Below are 25,556 nucleotides of genomic sequence, written 5' to 3'. Positions count from 1 at the left end.
CTCCCCTTGCCCCCAGGTGCTGCCCTCTCCCCAGTGGTTTCCCTATACCCTGCCCACACTTTCCTAAATAGTCCCTTATTACATCCTTCTCAAATTACCCAATTTGGGTGTGCCATCTGTTGCTTACTGGGCCCCTGTCTGATACCAAAGGCAATCAGCTGCGAAAGGCAGGACTAGGGGAGGAAGCCCAGGGGAGGAGTGTAGGAGGGGTTGAAGTGCAAGGCATGGCAACAGAGGACAGAAGTGATAGCCAAATACTTAACAACTGGTAGAGGACAGGCACCAGCCCATCAGAATGGATTCCATGTGTCAACAACTAGTACTGATACTAGCGCTGATACATTCCAGATGGATCTTAGCCCTATTTGAGGGGCTCGAGACCTGCAGGACAGGACTGGTTGGGTTATTTGAACTCAAGTGTTCCCAGATGGTTGGGGCCTGGTGGTTAGGAAGACTCACAGATTCTCACCTCCCAGGGGAATCTCAGCTGCCAGCAGTGGCTCTGGGGGTGCAGCTGGAGAGCCTTCGTGGCTTCTGGGAAAGCAGCCCTTCAGTTCTCCCTAGGGAGCTGGAGTGGGAAAGGTAAGTGGTGGCTCCATTAGAGGACAGTGCTCAGGCTGCAAAATCCAAATGGAGGTGGGTGGTGAGGGGAAAAAGGGCGTCTTTCCCATGCTGACATCCTGGTCTCACACAGCAAACAAACCAAACCAAACCAAAACAAAAACTGAGAAGGTAATGCTACAAAGATCATGTGGCTCCCTAACTCTATTGGGACAAAACCTCTTTTAAAATGTTTTAATTTTAAAATACATACATTTAACATTTTATTTAACTGACAGTTCAAAATGATCCATACATAAAGAGTATAACCAGATATACAGTGAAGCATCTCTAAGGCCTGCCCCATCTGCCCAGTCCCCGTCTTCTCCGAATAGCCAGTGACTGTAACCTTTCAGAGATTTTGTTTGTTTGTTTTTGAGACAGGGTCTCACTCTGGTTGCCCAGACTGGAATACAGTGGCATGATCTTGGCTCACTGTAGCCTCAAACTCCTTGGCTCAGGTGATTCTCCCACTTCAGCCTTCTGAGTAGCTAGGGCTACAAGTGCACACCACCACACCTGGCTAATTTTTTTTTTGTATTTTTAGTAGAGATGGGGTTTCACCATATTGCCCAGGCTGGTCTTGAACCCCTGGACTCAAGCAATTCACCAGCCTCGGCCTCCCAAAGTACTGGGATTATAAGCATGAGCCACCAGACTCAGCCCAGAGATTTTTTTAATGCTGGTATGAACAAATATAAATTTACATCCCCAATCCCCTCCTTTTAATACAATGTATGCTCTATTCCACATCATGCTTTTTTTCCCTTAAAAAGGTATTGGAGACCTTTCCAAACTGATACATACAGAATTTCCTTGTTCTTTATTTTGTTCTAGCTATGTGGTATTCCATTGTGCAGTAATATATTTAATCATCCTTATTGACCGATATTTAGGTTGTTTCCAACCTTTTAAAATTGCTAACAATATACATTCATTGAATGAATGAATAGGTAGGTGAATGTTCAAATGGAAAACATTATGCATAAATAATTTCCCATGTCTGCTAATATATCTGTGGAGTAAATTCCTAGAAGTGAACTTACTGGGTCAAAGATCAAGATCATATGCTCCTGTAATTTTGATAGATACTGTAAAATTATCCCATCATATCCACAGATCCTACCCATACTCGAAGGGAGGGAATGATACAGAGTGTGTGTGCTAAGGGGCAGGAATATGGGGGTTGATATAGTTTGTATATTTGTCCCCTCCACATCTCATATTGAAATGTGACCCCCAGGCCAGGCACGGTGGCTCACGCCTATAATCCCAGCACTTTTGGAGGCCAAGGCAGGAGGATCACCTGAGTTTCGGAGTTTGAGACCAGCCTGACCAACGTGGCAAAACCCCATCTCTATTTAAAATACAAAAATTAGCCATGTGTGGTGGTGGGCGCCTGTAATCTCAGCTACTCAGGAGACTGAGGCAGGAGAATTGCTTGAACCCGGGAGGCAGAGGTTGCAGTGAGTGCTGAGATCGTGCCACTGCACTCCAGCCTAGGTGACAGAGTGAGACTCCGTCTCAAAAAAAAAAAAAAAAAAGTCACCCCCTAGTGTTGGAGGTGGGGCCTAGTGGGAGATGTTTGGGTCATGGGGACAGGATCCCTCATGAATGACTTGATACCCTCTGCACAGTAATGAGTGAGTTCTCAAGCTATGAGTTCACATGAGAGCTGGTTGTTAGAGAGTCAGGCACCTCTTCCCCTTTCTCTTGTTCTGTTTCTTGCTTTTTGATACACCTGCTCCCTCTTCCCCTTCTGCCATGAGTGGAAGCTTCCTGAGGCCTCACCAGATGCAGATGCTGGCACCGTGCTTTTTATACAGCCTGCAGAACTGTGAGCCAAAATAAATCTCTTTTCTTTGTAAATTACCCAGCCTCAGGTATTCCTTTATAGCAACACAAAACAGACTAACACAGGAGTCATCTTAGAATTCTGCCTACCACACTTTCATTTGTTCCTGAGTCCAGCTTTGCTCAGCCCTTGGCTTCAGCCTGGAGTCCAGATGACCTGGCTGCTGTCCCTGGTTCAGGGGCCCACAAAAGCCATTCCCCATCCTTGTGTGCACCAGCACTTCCCCTAATTGGTTCTTGGCTAGACTCTGCCTCAGTTTCCTGGTTGCCGGCTGCATATCCACACTCTTTTTGTTGTTGTTGAGACGGAGTCCTGCTTTTTGCTTCAGGCTGGAACGCAGTGGCACCATCTTGGCTCACTGCACTGCAACCTCTGCCTCCCGAGTAGCTGGAATCACAGGCGTGTGCCACCATGCCTGGCTAATTTTTATATTTTTAGTAGAGGTGTGGTTTCGCCGTGTTGGTCAGGCTAGTCTCGAACTCCTGGCCTCAAGAGATCAGCCCGCCTCGGCCTCCCAACGTGCTGGGATTACAGGTGTGAGCCACTGCACCTGGCTACATATCCATACTCTTCTAAAGACCAAATCATTTTACCAGTTGACTGTCAGTTGCCTACCCCAGGCACTAGGTGTTCCTGTCTCAGCCATTCCATGAAGAGTGGTCAGCATTTCTAGGGTAGTATTCAGAACCTGTAGACAACAATAAGCCCGTGAGCGCCAACCACACCAGTCACTTCCTAGCCCCTCCTCCCTCTCTTCTGCCTCTGAATACATAATCTTGAAGGGGGCTCACAATGATCCATGAATGCCACTCTCTTTATGATCATGTCTTTAAAATGTATTTCCCCTGGATTTTTTCATCCTCACACAGTCCTCTTTAGAATCTGAATGACTACATTTTAGTACAATTTCTTCTCATCTTAAGGTGTATTTCCTAAACTTCTTTTTTTTTTTTTTTTTTTTGAGACGGAGTCTTGCTGTGCCCCAGGCTGGAGTGCAGTGGCGCGATCTCGGCTCACTGCAAGCTCCGCCCCGCCGGTTTCACGCCATTCTCCTGCCTCAGCCTCCCAAGTAGCTGGGACTACAGGCGCCCGCCACCTCACCCGGCTAATTTTCTTGTATTTTTAGTAGAGACGGGGTTTCACCGGGTTAGCCAGGATGGTCTCGATCTCCTGACCTCGTGATCCGCCCATCTCGGCCTCCCAAAGTGCTGGGATTACAGGCTTGAGCCACCGCGCCCGGCCTCCTAAACTTCTTAGAGATACCAACAACAGATACTGGTTTCGAGAGTCTCTCAACAGATACTGGTTTCAAGAGTCTCTCAACAGATACTGGTTTCAAGAGTCTCTCAACAGATACTGGTTTCAAGAGTCTCTCTCTAAGGGTCTCTCCTGTCCATCTCCTTCCCTCCAGCCCCCATTTTTCCACCAACCTTCCCACCAGACCACCACAACAGGAGTTACATAGCATGCCCAGAAAAATCTCCTGCCTTAATGAAGTTTGTCTTTTTAGATTTGCAACCCTATTTGTAACGCTAGAGGTATTTTCTCAAGACAGGTATTTTATGAGTCATTGGGAAACCATTATCCCATGACCACATCTGAGACCATGGATGTTTACTCACTAAGAAAATTTAGATATTTTCAAAATTTACCTGGATAGGAACAGATTATTTTCAGCTGCAAATTCCTTTCTGGTGCAGATCAAAATTGTGATAATTTTTTTAAATATTTAAGTCACTTACAGTTAAATTACATAAACACACAAATAGTGCACCAAATAAGATTTTGAAGTCCTTTATGTTTGAGGCTAAGAGTCAAACTCTTGTCTTGTCTTTATCAATGATGACTGCAAATTTTACAGAGGGTAATAGAGGAAGAATCTTCCTTAAATCAATCATAGGTAAATACTAACATCTCTCTATATTAGGTGCCAGGATTGACTTTGAAAGTGGCAAAGGGTGTATCTCTCTCCCTCTTCTAGTGACTTGTCACCATGCCTGAAGTCACACCATTAGATACCTTTCCTCTTAGTCTTATAGGTTTTTTGCTCTTTAGGAGCCCCTTTACTATTTTTTTAAAGTTTTTTTTTTTTTGAGACGGAGTCTCACTCTGTCGCCCAGGCTGGAGTGCAGTGGTGCAATCATGGCTCACTGCAACATCCGCCTCCCGGGTTCAAGCGATTCTCCTGCCTCAGTCTCCTAAATACCTGGGATTACAGGTGCCGTAACCACACCTGGCTAATTTTTGTGTTTTTTAGTAGAGATGGGATTTCACCATGTTGGCCAGACTGATCTCAAACTCCTGACCTCAGGTGATCTGCCTGCCTCGGTCTCCCAAAGTGCTGGGATTACAGGATTGAACCACCACGCCAGGCCCCCTCTACTTTTTTTTTTTTTTTTGGCAGTTTTTATGGTTTTCTTTAAACACAAAACACGCACATGAGCTGCCTATTCATTTTCTTTGCTGCGCAGTATGGCATTGAGGTTGGTGACTCTGATGGCCAGCTGGGCTGCTCTTTCCACGATGGCCTTGCAGTTCTTGAAAGAAACACGGTGAGCAATCTTAGCACAGTAAGATTTGTTGCACATCACCAGCACTTCCAGCTCCTCGATGTCATGGAGCAGGAATTCCCGGAAACCACTGGGCAGCATGTGCTTTGTTTTTTGTTGCTCCCCTAACCAACATTGGGCATCAAGATCTGGCCCTTAAACCTTCTACAAACCCTATTGTCAATACCTCTGGGTTTCTGCCAGTTAGGCTTCATTTTGACATATCAGTCTGACCGGTACAGGATGAACTTCTTAGTTCTCTTTTTGACAATCTTGAGTTTCACAAGGGGTCTGAGGGCAGCTGTGATGCCAAGGAGGAGATGGCTGCCACCTCTGTAGGCAGCGCTGAGGAAGAGAGAATATTCTCTACTATTTTATTTTATTGTTTCACTTTTGGAGACAGAGTCTTGCTCCATTGCCCAGGCTGCAGTGCAGTGGCACGATCATGGCTCACTACAGCCTCGACCTCCTAGGCTCAAATGTTCCTCCTGGGATTACATGTGTGAGCCACCATGCCAGGCCCATTTCTTTTTAAATTAAGCATTTTATCATGCCTGTAATCCCAGCACTTTGGGAGGCTAAGGCAGGTTGATCACCTGAGATCAGGAGTTTGAGACCAGCCTGGCCAACATGGTGAAACCCTGTCTCTACTGAAAATACAAAAAAAAAAAAAAAAAAATTTGGCCAGGAATGATGGCCAAACACCTGTAATCCCAGCTACTCGGGAGGCTGAGGCAGGAGAAATGCTTGAACCCAGGAGAGAGAGGTTGCGGTGAGCTGAGATTGCACCACTGCACTCCAGCCTGGGCAACAAGAACAAACCTCTGTCTCTAAATAAATAAAATAATAAATTAATTAAGCATTTTATTTTGAGATAATTATAAATTCACATGCAGTTGTAAGAAAAAGTATAGAGACATTTCCATATATCCTTTACCCAGTTTCCCCAATGGTAATATCTTGCAAAACTTTAGTACAATAACACAAGCAGGATATTGACACCATTACATTGTCAATACAGGTACAGAACATTTCTGTCATCACAAGGATTCCCTCATGTTGCCCTTCTATGGCTACACTCCTCTCCCATCTCACCTTGATCCCTGGCGACCACTAATCTGTTATCCACTTCTGTGATTTTGTCAAGAAAGTTACAGAAATGGAATCATACAGTATATAGCCTTTCCTTTCTTTCATTTTCTTTCTTTCTTTTTTTTTTTTTTTTTTTTTAGAATCAGGGTCTCATTCTGTCACCCAGGCTGGAGTGCAGAGTAGCTTTGACCTTCTGGGCTCAAGCAATCCTCCTGTCGTTGCCTCCTGAGTATCTGGACTACAGTGCACACCAGCATACCTGATTATTTTTAAAATTTTTTTGTAGAGATAGGGTTTCACTGTGTTGCCCAGACTGATCTTGAACTCCTTGAACTCCTAGCCTTAAGCGATTTTCCCACCTTAGCCTCCCAAAGTGCTAGGATTACAGGTGTGAGCCACTGTGCCCAGTCAGGTTTTTTTTTTTAACTATTGAGTTTTCACAGTTCTTTACAGATTCCTTATACCAGTCCTTTGCTGGATAATTGGTTTACAAGTATTTTCTCCCAGTTTGTAGCTTGTCTTTTTATCTTCTTAGCAGAATCTTTCCCAGAGGAAAATTTTTAAATTTTGATGAGGTCCAACTTATCAATTTTTCACTTATGGCTTGTGCTTTTGATGTTAAGTCTAAGATCCCTTTGCCTCTGCCTAACCCCCCACAATTTTCACCTATATTATTTTCTAAAGGTTTTCTAGTTTCGTGTATTACATTTAAGTTGGTGATCCACTTGAGTTAATTGTTCATAAAGAGTAAGATTTAGGTCAAGGTTCATTTTTCTGCCTATGGATGTCCAATTGCTCCAACATCATTTGTTGAAAAATCTTTATTTTCTCCATTTAGCTGTTGCACACCTTTGTCAAAGGTCATTTCACCATACTTGTGTGGGTCTATTTATGGGTTCTATGTCCTATTCTATTGATCTATGTGTCTTTCCCTCCACCAATAACACACAGTCCTAATTACTGTAGCTATATGATAAGTCTTGAAATTGGGTATAGTAATTCCTCCCACTTTATTCCTCTTTAAATTTTGTTTTTATTGAGGCTGGGCATGGTGGCTCACGCCTGTAATCCCAGCACTTTGGGAGGTTGAGGTGGGTGGATCACCTGAGGTCAGGAGTTGGAGACCAGCCTGGCCAACATGGTGGAACCCCATCTCTACTAAATACAAAAAGTTAGCCAGAGGTGGTGGCACATGCCTGTAATCCCAGCTTCTTGGGAGGCTGAGGCAGGAGAATCGCTTGAACCCGGGAGGTGGAGGTTGCAGTGAGCCGAGATTGCGCCATTGCACTCCAGCCTGAGCAACAAGAGCGAAACTCCATCTCAAAAAAAAAAAAAAAAAAATTGTTTTCACTAGTCTAATTCTTTACCTTTCCAGATAAATTTTAGAATAATCTTGTGTATATCTGTAGAAATTCTTGCTGGGATTTTGATAGTATTTGCATAAAACCTGTATATCAACTGACGTCTTTACTATGTTGAATCTTCCACTCTGTGAACATAGTATATTTCTCCAGATATTTAAATCTTTTATTTCTTTCATCAACATTTTTGTAGTTTTCACCATACAAGTCCTATATATGTTTTTTCATTTTTATCGTGTTTAAATATACATAAAATTTATCATTTTAACCTTCTTTTATTTTTCTGAGATAAGATCTTGCTCTGTCACCCAGGCTGGAGTACAGTGGCGTGATCACAGCTCAATACAACCTCCACCTCCTGGGTTCAAGCTATCCTGCCACCTCAGCCTACCTAGGAGCTGCGACCACAGGCACACACCACCACGCCTGGCTAATTTTTGTATTTTTTTTTGTAGAGACAGGGTTTTGCCATGTTGCCCAGGCTGGTCTCAAACTCTTGGACTCAAGTGATCTACTTGCCTCAGGCTCCCAAAGTGTTGGGATTACAGGCGTGAGCCACTGCACCTGGGCTTAACCATTTTTAAGTGTACAGTTCGGTGGCATTAAATATATTCACAATGTTGTGCAACCATCATTACCTTCCATCTCCATAATTCTTTTCATCATGTAAAACTGAAACTCTATACCTATTAAACACTCTCCCAGCCCCTGGCAGCTACCATCTGTCTTTTTCTATGATTTTGACTATTCTAAGTACCTCATATAAGTGGAATTATATAGTATTTGTCTTTTTATGACTGGTTTATTTCACTTAGCATAATGTCTTCAAGGTTTGTCTGTGTTGTAGCATGTGCCAGAATTTCCCTCCTTTTTAAGGCTAAATAACATTCCATTGTAATGGATAGACCACATTTTGCTTACCCATCTATCTGTTGATGGACATTTGGATTGCTTCTACATTTTAGCATTTGTGAATAATGCTGCTATAAACATGGGCATATAAATATCTCTTCAGGACCCTGCTTTCAATTCTTCTGGGTATATACCCAGAAATGGAATTGTTGAATCGTATGACAATTATATTTGTAATTTTTAAAGAAAATGCCATGCTGTTTTCCACAGTGACTGTATCATTTTATATTCCCACCAACAGTGTATAAGGGTTCCAATTTCTCCACATCCTTACCAACACCTGTTACTTTCTGTTTGTTTGTTTGTTTTTGTTTTTTTGAGACAGAGTCTCCCTCTGTTGCCCAGGCTGGAGTGCAGTGGCGCAATCTCAGCTCACTGCAACCTCCGTCTCCCAGGTTCAGGTGATTCTCTTGCCTCTGCCTCCTGTGTAGCTGGGACCACAGGCGCATGCCACCATGCCCGACTAATTTTTGTATTTTTAGTAGAGACGGGGTTTTTCCATGTTGGCCAGGCTGGTCTCGAACTCCTGACCTCAGGTAATCCACCTACCTTGGCCTCCCAAAGTGCTGGGATTACAGGCATGAGCCACCGCACCCAGCCCTACTTTCTGTTTTTTTAAGTAGTAACCACCCTAATAGGTGCGAGGTGTTATATCATTGTAGTTTTGATTTGCATTTCCCAAATGATTAATGATATTGAGCATCTTTTCATGTGCTTATTGGCCATCTATATATCTTCTTTGGAGAATGTTATGTTTTGTTCTGAATTATTGTAAATGATATTTTATTTTCAATTGTGAAAATGTTTACATGTTCATTGCCAGTATATAAAAATAAAATTGATTTTTAATGTTATTCTTGAACACTGTCTTTGCTGAAATCACTTATCAGTTCTAGTAGGTTTTTGTTTTGTTTTGCTTTGTTTGTAAATCCCGTAGGATTTTCTACATATACTACCATGCCATCAACATATAGGGCCAGTTTGAAATAATTCTTTCCAATCTGTATGCCTTATATTCCTTTTTCTTGCCTTATTGTGCTGGCTAGAACTTCCAGTACTATGTTGAATACGAGTAGTGAGAGTGGCCACTTTCAGCTTCGTCCCTGTCCTAAGGGGAAAGCATTCAGTCTTTTGTTGTTTTTGTTGTTTTTTGAAGGCATCTCCCTCTGTTGCCCAGGCTGGAATGCAGTGGCACAATCTTGGCTCACTGCAACCTCCGCCTCCTGGGTTCAAGTGATTCTTCTGCCTCAGCCTCCTGAGTAGTTGGGATTACAGGCATGTGCCATCACGCCCAGCTAATTTTTGTATTTTTAGTAGAGACAGGGTTTCACCGTGTTGGCCAGGATGGTCTCAATCTCTTGACCTCATGATCCACCCGCCTTGGCCTCCCAAAGTGCTGGGATTACAGGCGTGAACCACCACGCCTGGCTAGCATTCAGTCTTTTATCATTAAGTATTAAATTAACCGTAGGGTTTTTGTAGATGCTCTTTATCAAGTTGAAAAAGTTCCCCTCTAGTCCTAATTTGCTAAGAGTTTTCTGATTATCATAAATGGGTATTGAATTTTGCCAAATGCTTTTCCTTTATCAATTGATATGGTCACATGAGTTTTCTTCTTTAGCTTAGTAATATGGTGAATTCTATTAAGTAGTTTTAGCAAATTGAATCAGCCTTGCACCCCAGGAATAAAGTCTACTTTATCATGTTGTATAGTTCTTTTTATATATTGTTGAATTTTATTTGCTAATATTTAGTTAAGAAATTTTGCATGCATATTCATGAGGAAAATTGGTCTGTAATATCTTTTTTTTGTACTGTCTGTGTCTAGTTTTCTTACCAGGATAATAGCTTCATAAAATGAATTGAGAAGTGTTCCATCCTCTTCTATTTTCTAAAGCAGATTGTTTAGAATTAGTTTAATTCTTTTAAATTTGGTAGAATTTTCCAGTGGAATCTTCTGATACTTCTTTTTTTTTGGCGGGGGGTTAAATTACAAATTCAATTTCCTCAATATATAGGGATTCAAACTATATATTTCATATTGGGTGAGTTGTTTTAGTTTGTTATTATTATTATTATTATTTTTTTTTTGAGACGGAGTCTCGCTCTGTCCCCCAGGCTGGAGTGCGGTGGCGCGATCTCAGCTCACTGCAAGCTCCACCTCCCAGGTTCCCGCCATTCTCCTGCCTCAGTCTCCGTAGCTGGGACTACAGGCGCCCGCCACCTCGCCCGGCTAGTTTTTTTGTATTTTTTAGTAGAGACGGGGTTTCACCGTGTTAGCCAGGATGGTCTCGATCTCCTGACCTCGTGATCCACCCGTCTCGGCCTCCCAAAGTGCTGGGATTACAGGCTTGAGCCACCGCGCCGGGCCTAGTTTGTTATTTTTGATTAATTGGTCTATTTCCTCTAAGTTGTCAAACTTATGTGTAGAGTTGTTCATAGTATTCCCTTACTTTCCTTTTGATGTCTGCAGGGTCTATAGTGATAGCCCCTATTTCATTTCTGATATTGGTAATTTATATCTTTTCTCTTTCTTTCTGTCTTTCTTTCTTTCTTTGTCAATCTTGATAGAGATTTGTCAATTTTATTTATGATTTCAAAGAGCAAGCTCTGTGTTTCATTGATTTTCTCTGTTGTTTTGCTGTTTTCAATTTCATTGATTTCTGCTCTTATCTTTATTATGCATCTCCTTCTGCTTGCTTTGGGTTTATTTTGCTTTTCTTTTTCTAATTTTTTTTTCTTATAACCACTACCAGGACCCATTTTTCTAAATTCTTGAGGTATATTCTGCTGTTGTTGAGTAGAGTACTCTATAAATGTTGATTAGATCCTGTTAGTTGATGATATTGTTGAGCTTTTCTATATCCTTGCTGATTTTCTGGCTAGTGGTACTATCAGTTGTTGAGAGAGGGATGTTGACGTCTCTAATTGTGAATTTGCATATTTCTACTTTCAGCTCTATCAGATCTTGATTCACATACTTTGCTGCTCTGTTACTTAGTGCAAACACATTTAGGAGTGCTATGTCCTTTTGGTGTACTGACCCATTTATCACTATATAATGTCCTTTTCTGTCTGTGGTAACTTTCTGTTCTTTGCAGTCTACTTTATCTGATATAATAGAGCTATTCCTATTTTGTCATGATTAATTCTTGTATTACATATCTTTTTCCATTCTTTTACTTTCAATCTGCCTTTATCATTATATTTGAAATGAGTTTCTTATAGACAGTATATAGCTGGGTCATGCTTTTTGATCCACTCTGCCAAAGTAGTATATTTAGACAATTTACATTGAATATAATTATATTTGCTACTTTATTTCTTGTTTTCTGTTTGTTATTTCTCCTTTTCATTTTCTATTTTCTTTCTCCTGCCTTCCATGTTGATTTATTTATAGTGTTCTTTAGTATATTTCTTTATTTATTTTTTTATTGGTTTCTCTAGGAATTACATTATACATACATATCTATCACAGTCTACTTGGGTCATCACTTTGCCAGTTTGAGTGAAGGATAGAAATCTTACCTTTATATCTATTTATTCTCCCCCATTTATATAATTGCCTTGAAGATTTCTTCCAGAGCCTTTTAAAACTATATCAGTGTTATATTTTTTGCTTAAACTGTCAAATATGATTTATAAAACCCAGGAGGAGAAGGAAAGTCTATTGTATTTACCCAGATCTTTTGCTTATCATGTTCTCTCTTCCTTTCTCATGCTCCAAGGTTACTTCTTTTATCATTTCCTTTTTGTTTAATGAACTTCCTTTAGCCATTATTTAGAGTAGAGCTGCTGGTAACAAATTATCTTAGTTTCCCTGTATTTGAGAATGTCTTGATTTCCCCTTCATTCCTGAAGGATATTTTCACTGGAGATAGAAATGCAGGTTGAGGCTGGGCGTGGTGGCTCACGCCTGTAATCCCAGCACTTTGGGAGGCCAAGGTGGGTAGATCACTTGAGGTCAGGAGTTTGAGACCAGCCTGGCCAACATGGTGAAACCCCGTCTCTACTAAAAATACAAAAATTAGCCAGGTGTGGTGGTGGGTGCCTGTAGTCCTAGCTACTCGGGAGATTGAGGCAGGAAAATCATTTGAACCCAGGAGGCGGAGGTTGCAGTGAGCCGAGATTGCACCACTGCCCTCCAGCCTGGGTGGCAGAGCAAGATTCCATTTCAAAAAAAAAAAAAAAGAAAACAAAGAAATGCAGGTTGGCAATTTTTTTCTTTTAGTACTTGAAAGTTATTGTGCCATTTCCTTCTACTCTGTTTCCTAATGTGAAATCCTGTTATTCTGTTGTTTTTCTCCTGCCATGTCATTTCTCTTTTGATGCCTTCATAATTTTTTCTTTGTCCTTAGTTTATAGAAGTTTGATTATATGTTTCTTGGTTTGAATTTCTTTGGGTTTATTCTGTTTGGAGTTCACTCAGCCTCTTGAATCTATAGGTTTATGTCTTTTGCCAAATTTGGGGTGTTTTAGGCATTATTTCTTTGAATACTTTCTTAGCCCTACCCTCTTTATCCTCTCCTTTTGGGTCTTCAGTAATACCAATGCTAGATCTTTTGTTAAAGTCCTACCTGTTCCTGAGGCGCTGTTTATTTATTTATTTATTCTATATTTTGTTTGTGTCAAGTGTGCTTGTAATTGTTCATTGCATTATTTTTGTGATGGCTGCTTTAAAATTTGTGTCAGAAAATTTTATCTCATGTTTCATCTTAGTGTTGGCATCTAAAGATTATCTTTGTTCATTCAGTTTGAGATTTTCCTTGTTTCTAGTGTAATGAGTGGTTTTTGATTGAAACTTGGACATTTTGGGTATTATGTTATGACTCTGTATCTTATTTAAACCTGATGTTTTAGCTGGCTTTTTGGACACTGCATTGGCAAGGGAAGGGGGTAGGGTGTCCCCTCATTACTGCCAGGTCAGCATAGAAAGTCTATTCAGCCTCTGTTGACATCTTGAGGGGTGTTCTTTATTATTGCTGTGTGGGGTGGGAGTTCTGGCTCCCCACTAGGCCTCCACTGACACCTCAGGGAGAGGATGGCATCAATACTGCGGAGCAATGGTAAAAGTTCTGACTCTCTACTACGCTTCTTCTGATACTGCCCAAGCAGCAAGGATGCAGGCTGGAAGTACAGGTTGCCTATGTGGTTTCCTCATCACTACCCAGCAGGGATAAAAGTACTGGCTCCGTATTTGGCCTTCTCTGAAGATATCCCAGTAGGTGGATTAGGGCACTTTGCTATAGCCTGGCAAGTGGAATTCTAGGCTCCCCGCTTGGCCTCGGCTGGTATGAATGAGGATGGGGCTACATTTTTCTTTGTTTTTTTCTGTGGTGTTTAGTCAGAGCAGAGCAGTTTCAGTCTAAAAGTTTTCTCTTCTCTTGTGTTGTTCCTTTCTTGGCCCTTTGGCCAAAAAGAGCAGTTTTTGTCAGGCCTTTTTTAGTCTGCACTTATTGATATTTCCAAGTGCCATCTTCTTCAAAGTCTCCTCCTTTCAAAGAAAGTGCCTCCTTTCAAAGTCTTCTTATGTTTATTTCATATATAATGTCCAGTTTTTCACTGTACTTAGTAGGAGGAGTAAGGAAAAGTATGCCTACTCTATCTTCTTGGAAGCAGAAATTTCTAAGTTTTAAAGATTTGTTATTAAATCATACCATACATATGGAAAAGGGCACATATCTTAAGCATACAGGACAATGAAGCTTTACCAACAATACACCCAACACAACCAATGCCTTGCAGAAGCTTCCTTATGTTCCCTCTGATCACAAGCCCCCCACCCCTGCAAAGTTAACCACTATCCTAATTCCTGACAGTATAGATTAGTGCTTTCCATCTTTGTGCTTTATATAATGGACCCCTTTAAAACATGTAAATATCCCTGGGAGATTTGATGTCTGAAGATGTCATTGACCAACACCTTGCAATGAATTAATTTATCATATAATTTTATTTATGTTTAATGCCTATGAAATAGATTGTATTATTAACCTCATTTAAGGTGAGAAAATTGAGGCTCAAAGAAGTTAAATGATTTGTCTAAGGTCACCCAAGTCACAGGCAGAAAGATTTGGCAGCCCCGGAAGAAAGGGACCTTCTTTGTCCACCTGTCCATGCATCAATTTCAGAGAAGAATCTGATTGGCTCTGGTTTAGTCTTCTGACCACTAAATGTCAAAGGCAGGAAAGGACATTGATTGACCTACCCTTCATAGTCATGTGGAGTCAGGGAGGGGATCTTCAAGTGACCCAGAGGAGGGATTGAGAAAGTAAGCTAGACAGACAGAACTTCACTTATCACAGCCCCCAGTGGCAACAAAAACAATTATTCCTATTTCTTGATTTTTGTGGACATGTTAAAATAATCAAAACTCCTGTGTCTTTTTTTCTGCCTCATTCTCTATCCACATACGACTCATTTTAAGAGTTTAGAATCACATTTTGTATAACCTGGAACGGACTGGAATGGAAGAGACTCTTTATCCTCTTAGTATATAGATGAGGGAAAGGAGGCTGATAAGAGAGTATTTTGCCCAATTTCATATACATACTTGTTTTGTTTTTTCCTCCATTTTCGTGTATCATAAGAATAACTTCATAAAATTGACAATTTAATGAAAAAAATTATTCTGTAACCCCAATGCCCCAACATATTTTCATGTGTCTTCCAGTCTTTGTCAAGTTATCTATTTATCTATATCTATATACTTATATATAAATACCATCAAGCCTGGTTAATTTCTTATGTTTTTGTAGGGACAGGGTCTCGCCATGTTGAACAGCCTGGTCTCGAATTCCTGGCCTCAAGTGATCCTCCCACCTCGGCCTCCCAAAGTACTAGGATTACAGTCATGAGCCACTGCGCCCGGCCACTCACTGATTGTTTTGATCTTAGCAGAAAATAATTCAAAGCAAAACCTCTCAGGGACATCACCATTTGAGAAGGAGACCCTTTTAAGACAGAAAAGCGCTCCTGAACTGGATAGAGGAAATCTGCTCTTAGAAGGCCCCCTACTAAAAGACAGACTTTGCCATAGTGCTGGTGTTGCAAAGCCAGTAAGACAGTCCCCATCCCCAAAGAGCTCAAGTTCCTGGTTTCATTTCATGCACCTTTAGTAACCTCCAGCTAAATGCAGGCTGCCCCACCTCTGCCTAGAATAATAAGGGGTTACTGGACTCTCCATCAATAGGTCCTGTCAGACAAGCCATCTGTATCATTCCAGGTCCTAGCAGGAAACAGATGGCGCTCTCAGATTGGGTAAATTGAGAAGAGTTTAATAAAGAGACTATTTACAAAGGAATATCAGGGTATGGGGAAACCACAGGCCAGAAGGAGCAGAAGGAGGAAGCAATCACTGGAAACTGGAGAGAGAAAATCCTGTGAAGATGGCCTCTTGACAGGAGCTGTGGTTTTTGGTCCAGGACACAGCCAGCCAGCTCTCAAGGAGGTATTTGGGGGAAATAAATACTCTGACCGCTCTCCTCTCGGTTTCCCACCTCCTGCTGGTGGCCAAAGTCAACTGGAGGGCAGAGGGCACAGGAACCATTTGATGGAGTTCACCCAGGCCTGCCTCTAGGAGCACAGAGTGGGTAGAGAAGGGTGGGGTGGGTCTGGAGGGGTCAAAGGAAGCCATGTGGTCCACCATGTGAGTTTGCAAATACTCTGCTGCAGTTCTTTGTCCAGGTTGGTTGCTATCAGCACTTCTGGTGGGGTTGAAGGTGGAGGTTGGGGGTTGGGGTGGCCTCTTCCTGAGTATTTCTAGCAGGAGGTAGGGTCCTGGTCCTGGTCCTCTTCTGCCTGGGTTGTGGGCTCTCTGTTCATCTCCAGTGCCCACAAAAGGCAGTGTCGTTCACAAAAGAGGATGCCTGCTCTGAGCCCCAGTCTCTAGGCAGGGGGCTACTTCCCATACCTGTTCTGCCAGCCTTCTTTCTTTTTCTTTTTCTTTTTCTTTTCTTTTCTTCTTTTATCGTCTTTTCTCTTTTTTTTTTGGTGGAGTCTCATTCTGTCGTCCAGGCTGGAATACAGTGGCACAATTTCTGCTCACTGCAACCTCTGCCTCCCAGGTTCAAGCAATTCTCCTGCCTCAGCCTCCCGAGTAGCTGGGAGTACAGGTGCGTGCCACCACGCCTGGCTAATTTTTGTATTTTTAGTAGAGATGGAGTTTTACCATGTCAGCCAGGCTGGTCTCAAATTCCTGGCCTCAAGTGACCTGCCCACCTTGGCCTCCCAAAATGTTGGGATTACAGGTGTGAGCCACCGTGCCTGGCCATGCCAGCCCTGTTTCTTCTCCCCTGCCATGCCTTGAATGACTAGTTGCCTCTACAAGTGGGCTGCTACACACCCTCAGCATTGCCGGTCCACTGGATCATCCACAGCCTCACCTGGTTCCCTCAGGTTCCCCGTGGCTACCAGAAGTGAGGACACACAAGCCCTGTGTCTATGAGGACTTCACCTAGGCCATTGGCCTATCTGGGGTCCCTGTGAGCACTCCACCTCCATGCTCCAGCTGGCCTTTGCTCCCTCTCCCACTGGCCAGCTCAGTTTCTCTTTATTCCTAGCCTGCAGTGTAGGATCTGCTGCAGTAGAAGGCCTTCTCTTTAAAGATAAAAGTTAACCAATGTGCAATTTAATAAACTAGGATATGAATTTTTAATCAGAAACCTAAAGACACTGGGTTCTTGTAGCTGCTTTACTGGAATTATCTCTCCATGTAAGACATGAGGGAGGTTAAAGGAAGATTGGGAGGCTGGGCGCGGTGGCTCATACCTGTAATCCCTGCACCTTGGGAGGCTGAAGCAGGATGATCACTTGCGGCAAGGAGTTCAAGACAAGCCTGGGCAATATAGTGAGACCCTGTCTCTACAAAAAAAAAAAACCAAATAAATACAAATAAAGGAAGACTGGGGGGCTGGAATGGATGAGAGACTTTCTTTTTACTCTGTATCCAGTTTTACTGCCTAAAGATTGCTTTTACAACCAAGTTTATATTGTGCTTTAAATTTCTTTCTTTCTTTTTTTTTTTTTTTTTTTGAGACGGGGTTTCGCTCTTGTCGCCCAGGCTGGAGTGCAATGGTGCGATCTCAGCTCACTGCAATCTCCACCTCCCAGGTTCAAATGATTTTCCTGCCCCAGACTCCCAAGTAGCTGGGATTACAGGTGTGTGCCACCATGCCCGGCTAATTCTTTTGTATTTTTAGTTGAGACGGGGTTTCATCATGTTGGCTAGGCTGGTTTCAAACTCCTGACTTCAGGTGATCCACCTGCCTTGGCTTTCCAAAGTACTGGGACTACAGGCATGAGCCCCCACACCCATCCTACTTTAAAATTTTTATAACTCTATTTTTAAAAAGAATTGGAACTAATTGTAATCAGTAACTCTGAGTAGTATGGATAGTAGAAGCACAGTACACATTGCAGGCACAAATCACAAAAATGATGAGAAAGGCAAGGCCACCGAAGATGGATTTGAAATTTCTGCTCAAGGAGCCCTTGCTTCAGTGAGAGTAGAACCATGTACGTTTTCCCAGTTATGTGAGGAGTTTGTGTGGGAACCTGAGTTAACTACTATGGCGTGTTTGATTTATTTCCATGATGATCTGGCATCCTGCAGAGGTAGGTGCTCTGGGATGCTGTCCAGTTGGCTTGCCCCTACCGGGCTCTCACTGTGTCCTTACCACTTGCTGGGAGATCCCACGGCTGCATTGGAGCTTCCATGTGTTTCATTTACTAATTGATGTTGAGGACTGGCAGGTAGAGGAGTTGGTATTTATACTTTGGGGTCATTTAGATATTTGTTGAGAATGAGGGCCAGGCATGGTGGCTCACGCCTGTAATCCCAGCACTTTGGAAGGCTGAGGTGGGCAGATCGCTTGAGGTCAGGAGTTTGAAACCAGCCTGGCCAACATGGTGGAAACCCCGTCTCTACTAAAAATACAAAAACTAGCTGGGTGTGGTGGCATGTGCCTGTAGTCCCAGTTACTTGGGAGGCTGAGGCAGGAGAATTGCTTGAAGCTGGGAGGCAAAGGTTGCAGTGAGTGGAGATTGTGCCACCGTACTCTAGCCCGGGGGACAGAGCGAGACTCTGTCTAAAAAAAAAAAAAAGAGAGAGAGAAAGAGGCCATTCGTAACCAAAACTCTGAAGCAGGCCTTCAACCTTTCTTGACTACCCCACCTACCTGGGAGGTCCATCCTGGGGACAGTGGGGTACAATTATGAGCAGCCATAGGCCTATGCTGAGGGCTTCTGGAGAAACTCACCTCTTCCTCCTTCTCCTCTTCATCCCCTCGCTGAAGCTCTGGGTACTGGCCTCCCAAGGTGAACATAAGAAAGAGACTCTCAAGTATTGGTTGAAACTTGAACCCAGCTGGCTTCTTGAGCTGAGGGAGATATTAACATGTGTAAGAGATTTAACTGTTAACTAGGGATCTCTGTAGATTTGTGTGAGGAACAATAACTCAACTCTATAATAATCTCCAATAAAGCTTTGAAAAACAAGACCAGTAATAACTTACTAGTATCTTGCCCTAATGGATATTAAAACTCTCTATAAAGCTAGTGTAATCAAAAAAGTAGGACATTGGAGAATAGATCAGTGAAATAGAATAGAGAAGAAAGAAATTGATTTTATCAGAACTTAATACAGTGTATAATAAAGGTGGCATTTCAATTCAGTAATGGCTTATTTAATAAATGATGCTAGAATAATTACCTAGCACATGAAAAATACAAACATAAACTCTTATTTAATTCATCTTTAATTACAGAAGATACAAAGGTAAAGTAAAAAAAGTTAGGAGAATATTTATGTAATATTTAGTTAGGGAGACCTTCTTAAATAACACAAGAAACTCAGAAAACATAAAAGAAAAAAAAACAGATTGACAATACAGACAATTAAAATTTTTCAGTTGCACAAAACATCATGAAAAGTCAAAGAACAACTAAGAAGCTGTGAGAAAATAGTTGCAATTAATGACAGATAAAGGATTAATATCTACAATATTATAGTTAATATCAGTATTCATAATATTAAGTTGAACTGTATACAATTGCTGATAGTCAACTGTTTTTGACCAAAAGAAATGGCAATTTTGATGCCAACCCAACACACAGTGCTTCTATATATTGATAAGAAAAAGACAACCCAATAGAAAAAAGGTGAAGACTATAAATTATAAACAGGTGATTCTTAGAACAGAAAATGCAGATAGCTGATATATAAAACATGTGATTATAAATATGTGAATATTTATATGTTAAAATAATAACAGGATGACTACTACGAAAAAAAAAAAAAACAGAAAAGAATGCAACAGATGGCTACTATAAAAAAAACAGAAGATAACAAGTGTTGGCAAGAATATGTGGAAATCCCTTGTGCACTGTTGGTGGGAATGTAAAATGGCGCAGCTGCTATGGAAAACAGTATGGAGGTTCCTCAAAAAATAAAAAATAGAATTACATATGATCCAGCAATTCTACCTCTGGGTATATACTCAAAACGATTGAAAGCAGAGTCTCAAAAATATATTTGTACACCCGTGTTTATAGCAGCGTTAGTCATGATAGCTAAAAGGTGGAAGCAACCCAAATGTCCACTGACAAATGGACAAAATGAGTTGTCCATTACCTAGGTATTAAGTCCCACATGCATTAGCTGTTTATCCTGATGCTCTCCCTCCTCCCGCCCCCAAGACAGGCCCCAGTGTGTGTTGTTGCCCTCCCTGTGTCCATGTGTTCTCATTGTTCAGCTCCCACTTATAAGTGAGAACATGTGATGTTTGATTTTCTGTTCCTGTATTAGTTTGCTGAGAATAATAGCTTCCAGCTCCATCCATGTCCCTGCAAAGGACATGATCTCATTCCTTTTTATTACCCAACTATTTAAAAGAAAGAGTAATAGCTATAAGGATTGACCTGGAGAGATAAGTATGAGATATCATTTTGTCAATAATATGACATTTAATGAGTAAAAAAATATAGACACACAATGGAATATTATTTAGCCTTAAAAAGAAAGTAAAGTCTGACTCATGCTACGACATGGATGAACATTGAAGACATGCTACATGAAAGAAGCTAGTCACAAAAAGATAAATATTGTATGGTTCCATCTATATGGGGTACCCAGAGTAGTCAAATTTGTAGAGACAGAAAGTAGAATGGTGGTTGCCAAGGGCCAAAGGGGGTGGGGAATGGAGAGTTATTATTTAATGGGTGGAGAGTTTCAACTTTGCAAGATTAAAAAGGGTTCTGGAGATTGGTTGCATAACACTGTAAATGTATTTAACACTGCTGAACTGTACACTTAAAAATGGTTAAGATGGTTAATTTTGTGTTATGACAATTAAAAAATTTTAAAAAGCACACACACAAATAATAGGATAACATTTTTCATCCATAAGGCAAAATTAAGAACTAATTTTGACAGTGATGTGGGGAAGTTTGTACTTTCTTTAATTTCTGTTGGAGAATTGCTATACCATTTTAAGAAAGTAATTTGGTAGGATCTATTAAAATGAAAGATGCACATGTTCTTTGACATAGTAATCCCACTTTTGGGACTGTAACCTGTAGAAATACTTGTACCAATACATAAATATATATGTGTAATGATGTTTTTTGCATTGGTCGTAACTGGAAATAATCTCCCCACCAAAAACGGGCAAATGGTTGGATATTATACAACTATTTATTTATTTATTTTTTAATTTAATTTTATTTTATTTTAAGTTCCAGGATACATGTGTAGGACGTTCAGGTTTGTTACATAAGTAAACATGTGCCATGGTGGTTTGCTGCACCTATCAGCCCATTACCTAGGTATTAAGTCCCACATGCATTAGCTGTTTATCCTGATGCTCTCCCTCCTCCCACCCCCAAGACAGGCCCCAGTGTGTGTTGTTGCCCTCCCTGTGTCCATGTGTTCTCATTGTTCAGCTCCCACTTATAAGTGAGAACATGTGATGTTTGATTTTCTGTTCCTGTATTAGTTTGCTGAGAATAATAGCTTCCAGCTCCATCCATGTCCCTGCAAAGGACATGATCTCATTCCTTTTTATTACCCAACTATTTAAAAGAAAGAGTAATAGCTATAAGGATTGACCTGGAGAGATAAGTATGAGATATCATTTTATCAATAATATGACATATTATTGTAAGATAATAGGCAAGTTCCACAGAAAAGCATATAGTATGATTCTGCTTGTGTGAAAAGCAAATTTAAAAATCCCTATAATCTGTTTATATATTGTGATGGTTAATTTTGTGTATCAACTTGGCCAGGTTATGGTGCCAAGTCGTTTGCTCAAACACTAGTCTAGATGTTATTGTAAAGATATGTTTTTAGATGTGACTAACATTTAAATCACTAGAGTTTGAATAAAGCAGGCTACCTCTATAATGTAGGTGGGCCTCATCTAATCAGTTGAAAGCCTTAAAAACAATGACTGAGGTTCACCGAAGGAGGAGGAATTCTCAAGGCTGCAACATTAACTCTCACCTGAATTCAGATTTCAGTCTTGCCAACCCCCACAATCTCATGAGCCAATCCATTAGAATAAACCACCTCTGGTGAGAAACTCGAAGGTTTCCCAGTAAGATTAGGAAAAAGGCAAGAATGTCCCCTCTTACCACTCCTTTTCAACGTTGTAATGGCAGTCGTAGCTAATGCAATAAGACAAGAAAAAAAAAGTAAAAGATATACAGATTGAGAAGGAAGAAATAAAGCTGTCTGTTCACAGATGGCATGGTCATCTATGTAGAAAATTCAAGAGAGTTGACAAACACTCTTGGAATTAAGAAGTCATCATAGAGAAGTTGGTGCCAGTGACCAGAGGCAGTGGCAGCGAGTGGGTCCTTGTGGGCTAGAAGAACCCTGCAAAAATGTCTCTCTATCCATCTCTTGAAGACTTGAAGGTAGACAAAGTAATTGGGGCTCAAAATACTTTTTCTGCAAACTCTGCCAATCCAGCAATTTTGTCAGAAGCTTCTGCTTCCATCTCACGAGATGGAAATCTCTATCCCAAACTATATCCGGAGCTCTCTTAATACATGGGCCTGAGTTTAAATGAAGAAGAAATATGTGTAAATGTGGCCATGGTTTCTGGTGCACCAATTCAGGGGCAGATGGTAGCAAGAAGTTCCAGTATGAACTATATGGTGGCTCCTGTAACTGGTAATGACGTTGGAATTCATAGAGCAGAAATTAAGCAAAGGATTTGTGAAGTCATTTTGTGTAAGGATCAAAATGGAAAAATTGGACTCAGGCTTAAATCAATAGATAATAGTATATTTGTTCAGCTAGTCCAGACTAATTTTCCAGCCTCATTGGTTGGTCTGAGATTTGGGGACTAAGTGCTCCAGATTAATAGTGAAAACTGTGCAGGGTGAAGCTCTGATAAGCGCACAAGGTGTTCAAACAGGCTTTTGGAGAGAAGAGAAGATTACCATGACCATTCGTGACAGGCCCTTCGAACGGACGATTACCATGCATAAGGATAGCACTGCACATGTTGGTTTTATCTTTAAAAATTGAAAAATAACATCCATAGTGAAAGATAGATCCGCAGCCAGAAATGGTCTTCTCACAGAACATAAAATCTGTGAAATCAATGGACAGAATGTCATTGGATTGAAGGACTCTCAAATTGCAGACATATTGTCAACATCTGGGACTGTAGTTACTATTACAATCATACTTGCTTTTATCTTTGAACATATTATTAAGCGGATGGCACTAAGCATTATGAAAAGCCTAATGGACCACACCATTCCTGAGGTTTAAAATTCACGGCACCATGGAAATGTAGCTGAACGTCTCCAGTTTCCTTCTTTGGCAACTTCGGTATTATGCACATGTAGCTTTCCCAGAGCCAGCGAGCATATGCTGCATGAGGACCTTTCTATCTTTTTTTTTTTTTTCTTTTTTGAGGTGGAGTCTCACTCTGTCACCCAGGCCGGAGTGCCAGTGGCACAATCTCGGCTCACTGCAACCTCTGCCTCCCGGGTTCAAGTGGTTCTCCTGCCTCAGCCTCCTGAGTAGCTGGGATTACAGGCCTGCACCACCACGCCTGGCTAATTTCTGTATTTTCAGTAGGGACGGGATTTCACCATGTTGGTCAGGCTGGTCTCGAACTCCTGACCTCGTGATCCACCTGCCTCGGCCTTCCAAAGTGTTGGGATTACAGGCATAAGCCACCTTGCCTGGCCTTCTATCTTACATTATGATTGGGAATCTTACTATTTCATCTGATACCTTGTTCAGATTACAAAATAGTTGTAGCCTTATACTGGTTTTACAGAGGTGAAAGTTTCAAGAGATTTACTGACTTTCCTAGAATAGTTTCTCTGCCAGAAATCTGATGCTTTTTTAAGCCATTGTGATTAGGATGACTGATACAGGGATAGCTTTGTGTGAAAACCAGTCACCTTTCTCCTAGGTAATGAGTAGTGCTGTTCATATTACTTTAGTTCTATAGGATATCTGCATTTTTAACATGCTACCATAGTACCTTTAGAATGATTGCCTTTGATTTTTTTAAAACTCTGTGTGTGTGTGTGTGTGTGTGTGTAACATGCCAATTAAGAACACCGGTTTCATTCCATGTAAGCATCAAACAGTGTATGTAGGTTGCAAGAAATTGTGATGATTGTTCTTAAATTTTAACTACCTTCACTTAAAAGGCAACAGCTTGAACTGTTGCCTTAACTATGTTAAGCATCTAGACTAAAAGCCAAAATATAATTATGGTTGCCTTTTTAAAATCCAAAATGTAGTTCTCTATTAACCTGAAATGTACACTAGCCATTAAATGTATTAACCTGAAATGTACACAGAACAGTTTAATGGTACTTACTGAGCTATAGCATAGCTGCTTAGTTGTTTTTGAGATTTTTTAGTCAATGCATAATGGAAACTTCTTTCTACTAAAAGTTGCCAGTACCACTTTGTGAGAAACAAATTGCTATATATTTAATGTAAAAATTATTACACTAAATAGGATAAACTTTTGACTCCCCTTTTGTTCATCTGTGGATTAAGTGGTATAAGGCTTAATTTTGGCATTTGACTCTTAAGATTATGTAACCTAGCTACTTCAAGATGGTCTTAGAATATTTTTCTGGTAATTTGTTCCATTTCCTGACTCCTCCTTGCAAACAAAATGATAGTGACACTTTATTCTGACTTTTTTCTTCTTTTTGGTTTATGTCTATTCTAATTAAATATATATACATAAAGTTAAAAAAAGTCATCATATCAAGGTTGCAGGATATAAAGTTAATATACAAAAGTCAATTGCTTTCCTAATATATCAAAAATGAACAAGTGGAATTTGAAACTTAAAATATACATTTACATTAGCACCCCCAAAAACGAAATACTTCAGTATAGATTTGACAAAATATGTACAAGATACACACGAGGAAAGCCGTAAAACGCTGACAAAGGTATGAGTATCAAGGAAAAACTAAATAAATGAGGAGCTGTTCCATGTTCATGGATAGTAAGGCTCAATATTGTCAAGATGGCAGTTCTTCCCAACTTGATCTATAGATTTAATGCAATCACAATCAAAATCCCAGCAATTTATTTTGTAGAGATTGACAAACTAATTCTAAAGTTTATACAGAGAAACAAAAGACCGAGAATAGCCAACACACTGCTGAGGGAGAAAAACAAAGTTGAAATACTGACACTACCCAACTTAAAGACTTATTATAAAGCTACAGTAAGCATGTGGTATGGATGAAAAAATAGGCAAATAGATCAATGGAACAGAACAGAGAGTCCAGCCCACATAAATACAACTGATCTTTGAGGGAGCAAAAGCACTACAGTGGAGAAAAGATAAACATTTCAACAAATGGTGTTGAAACAGCTAGATATCCACATGCAAAAAAATGACTCTAGACACAGACCTTACACTCTTCACGAAAATTAACTCAAACTGGATCACAAACTTAAATGTAAAATACAAAACTACAAAACTCCTAGAAGATAACTTTGGAGAAAATCTAAATAACCTTGGATTTGGTGATGACTTTTTAGATACAACACCAAAGGCATGACCCATGAAATAAATTCATGGACTTCATTAAAATTAAAAATTTCTGCTCTGCAAAAGACACTATCAAAACAATAAAAAGACAAACCACAGACTGGGAGAAAATATTTGCAAAAGG

The 25,556-nt window shown here is 40.7% G+C and overlaps 2 pseudogenes; one reads left to right on the top strand and one right to left on the bottom strand.

Moving 5' to 3' along the window:
• Nucleotides 1-4,864: 4,864 nt before the first annotated feature.
• On the bottom strand, nt 4,865-18,651 carry LOC100423160 (large ribosomal subunit protein eL32 pseudogene; annotated as a pseudogene).
• A 3,605-nt stretch (nt 18,652-22,256) lies between these two features.
• On the top strand, nt 22,257-23,276 carry LOC100424146 (syntenin-1 pseudogene; annotated as a pseudogene).
• The last annotated feature ends 2,280 nt before the right edge of the window (nt 23,277-25,556 follow it).

This window comes from Macaca mulatta, chromosome X (genome assembly GCF_049350105.2).
Source record: "Macaca mulatta isolate MMU2019108-1 chromosome X, T2T-MMU8v2.0, whole genome shotgun sequence".
In the NCBI taxonomy this organism is placed as follows: Eukaryota; Metazoa; Chordata; class Mammalia; order Primates; family Cercopithecidae; genus Macaca; species Macaca mulatta.
This window is presented reverse-complemented; position numbering and strand designations above follow the sequence as displayed.